Below are 3,424 nucleotides of genomic sequence, written 5' to 3' on the forward strand. Positions count from 1 at the left end.
AACCTTGGGGAGAAAAAACAGGTGCAGCTAAAATCCATTTATACATCCCGGATGGGCAGGAAGGTGACAGCCAACCTAGGGGGAAGGTTGTTCAAGGATTCAGCAAGTCGGCAAGGTATGCCAAGCAAGGTCACTGCTTGGTGCCAGGATGGTTTCCTCGTTCTGCCCCATCCCTGCCCTCCTGCTCCATCCCTCAGGGGCTTCCTTGCACAATGGCTGACAGGCTCAAGAGATACCTAAGAGCAAGGAAACGGGGAGCTTGACCAGCCCTCCAGCCTCCTTGACACAGAGCCCTCAGTCCATCAGGGTAATAAAAGCAGCTTTTGAGCACACTGTTTGGTTACTTTCACCAAATGTAATTATGAGATGAATCCAAAGACATTTGGCACAGGCTTCAGCTACTGAGTTCTCCTTCCTGGGTAGTGACATGTCACCATGACTCAATTTCCCCATGTGCGAGGAAGGAAGCTTCTCAAACTTCTAGTATGCACAGGCTTGACCGAGGGAGCCCTCCCTGAGAGGGTGACAGAAAGATTTCCATTTGTGGACCAAGGTGGGCAGTGTGGTGAGGGTGAGGGCAGGAGAAGCTTGGGTTTCTGGATCGGGCAGTTCTGGGTTCAAATTCCGACTCTGTCCCTTCCTGGCTTTGTCATCTTGGGCACATTACTTACTATCTCTGAGCCTTACGAATATTGACTGATCCAATCCTCAAAACAACCCTCTGAGTTAGGTGCTATCTCCAGTCACATCTTATATTTGAGAAACTGGGGCACAGAGAAGTAAATTAACTTGCCCAAGTCACACGACAGTAATAGCAGAGTCAGAATCTAAATGTAGATGTCCTGGCTCCGGTCTTTGATCCTAACCACTACCCCCACACTGCCCCACTTCCTGTAAGATCCAGAATAGCACAACTCTAATCCTGCTCCTGTCAGTAACTCAAGTTGCACCTACCACTTTGGTCTCAGTTTCCCCATCTGTAAAATGAGAGGAAGGGACCCCTGATTCTATACCACATAGAATACTAGCCTCTAAGTTGTTTCTGAGAGTGTGTTATCCCTGTCCATCAGCCCAAAAAGCATTGGGAACTGTCCCTACTCCTAACCACACCCTCCCCCTGCCCATACACACACATACCACCATGCCCTGTCTCCTGGTCTCGTGTTCAAGGATCAGCAGCAGGAGAGCAATGAGAGAGAACATCTTTCCCAGGGTCTTCTGAGCCTTTACAACAACCCTCTCCTAAAGCCCATGGTCCCTCCCACAGGGCTTTAAGGGGCAGAGACTGGTTTCTGGATGATGTGACCACACCCAAGGCAGGTCGTATCCTCCACATTAGGGTTTCCTTGGTCTGTGCTGCAGTTAGCTCCTCCTGGATCCTCTCGGCCAAACTGGGTGACCAAGTTAAGGTAATGCTTAACACGTTGGTACTGGAGTCTGGAAATGCAGTCATCTCGTCTTGAGCCATCCTTATAGTGTGCAGGCATGTCCTCATGGCGGCCAGCTCAACCCTTCCTAAGACAGTCTGAGCCTTTCCTGCTTGGCTGAAACAGTTAGTTGCTCTTCCTGAAATTGGGCCACAATCTGTCTTCTCTGTCATGCCCATTTTGGGGGCCTAATTTGGTCCTTTGGAGTGTCACAGGGCCTCTCTCGGGTGAGTGCTTCACGCACTTGAAGGGAGCCACTGTGTCCCTGCCATGTCTTCTATTTTTCTATATTTAATATCTCCACTTCTTTCGATTTTACCTCTTGGGTCAAGGGTTTTTAAAGCCCCTTTCTCACCACTCTGCTCCCCCTCTTCATGATATGTCCTAAAAGTTTGCCAGGAATCCTGACCCAGGATCTCTTTCAAAATACTAGGCGCAGAGCACCACATTCTCAGGCTCCGAAGGCCAACATTACCATTTCCCTTTGCCACCCCAATCTCTTCCCCCAATCTCCCACTACCTCTCCACACTTTCTTTTGGAAACTAGTCCTCTCGTAAATTCCATCCACGTGATTCTTGTTTTTTTTTTTTTTTTTTAGGTTCACTCACTTTAATAACAATATGTTTAACATGTTATCACCATGGAATGTAAAGTCAGACAAGAGAATTTCACAAGTGCAACAAAGCATTCTGTAGTATGTCAAGTTTCTGTATAATGCCTGGCCAAACCAAGTTGCTCATAAATACAAAACACAGGTGATATATTTTGTTTAACATTTATGAATCTTACAGAACTAAACTGGAATCCATAATTACATTATCCTCGTGTTTATTTATAAGTATGATTCTAAAACAAATACTACTTGTAAGCAGCTCTGTTACCAGGTTTTTACATTTAGCTTAAACACATACACACATACACATTTTCAGTTGTGGGAGGCATTATGATGGTATATTCCATGCACCTTTCTGAGTTCTTTAAGAGTAAACCAGCCCTAGAAACCAAAACACTAGACAAGTTTAGAAGGTGGGCAGAAAAAATTAATTGGGGTAAATAGCACATAACAACCAGACAATGTGATACTCTGCAGCAACTCAAAGTGCTTCAGGGTTGGTCTGCTGTCCTTTTTAGAACTAATTTCAACATGAGAGTTTAAGAATGTGGACATTTTATGCTTATCAAGAGAATTTGGATGACATGTTTCTTTTGTTCTAACTTGACTGCCCTGAATGACCTAGTTAGTGAATTTGTCACCAATAATTTGGTCACCAGGCAAATCAAGCCTGAAACAAAGGAAGCCACTATTCAAAATACCATGTTGTTATCTGAACCTATTCAAATGATTTATTTTCAGCATATATGTGTAACCTTAATTTGAGGTGTTTAACTAAAGCAAATACCATCAACACCAAGATAGCACGACAGCACCTCTTCTTCTAAAGTTTAGGTTTTGCCCAGTATTCCCAATACAAGGAATAACCCAAGAGTCATTGCTCCCACAACAAAGCCTTGGGCCGCGACACACATGTGAATCAGGTGACCGGACATTTTAGTATTTCCCCTGCTCTTCAGTTTGTATGATCCATATTCAACAATTGCTGCAAAACCTGCCATCCCAGTCAGGACAAATGGTGCCTCTCTAGCTTTTCAGGTAAGTTTAGATTCCTGATCTTCATCATATGAAGATAGAGAAACATCTGTATCAGTTGACATGATTGGTTGAAGAATATGCCACTACCGACGACACCTTTTGAGCTTTCCCCATGTGATTCTTGCAGGAGCTGCCATGCTCAGCCATGACTCTTCTCCCAAGGCCAGTTGATTGGCTGAGAGGTTGGCACTAAACTTAAGCTGGTCCAATCAACTCACTTCCTGGGATTTTGGCAACTGAGTGCCTGTCTGAAACTAAAAAACTCAGCGGCTATTGGCAACTATACTGATCAGGATAGAATTGCCATTCCATGGAAATGAATAAATCCTGAAATGTTAGTTAAAT

At 44.5% G+C, this 3,424-nt stretch overlaps 1 pseudogene; it reads right to left on the reverse strand.

Moving 5' to 3' along the window:
• Positions 1-2,864: 2,864 nt before the first annotated feature.
• LOC119532613 lies at positions 2,865-3,141 on the reverse strand (annotated as a pseudogene).
• Between the last annotated feature and the right edge of the window lie 283 nt (positions 3,142-3,424).

The sequence above is a fragment of the Choloepus didactylus genome, chromosome 4, assembly GCF_015220235.1.
Source record: "Choloepus didactylus isolate mChoDid1 chromosome 4, mChoDid1.pri, whole genome shotgun sequence".
Lineage (NCBI taxonomy): Eukaryota > Metazoa > Chordata > Mammalia > Pilosa > Megalonychidae > Choloepus > Choloepus didactylus.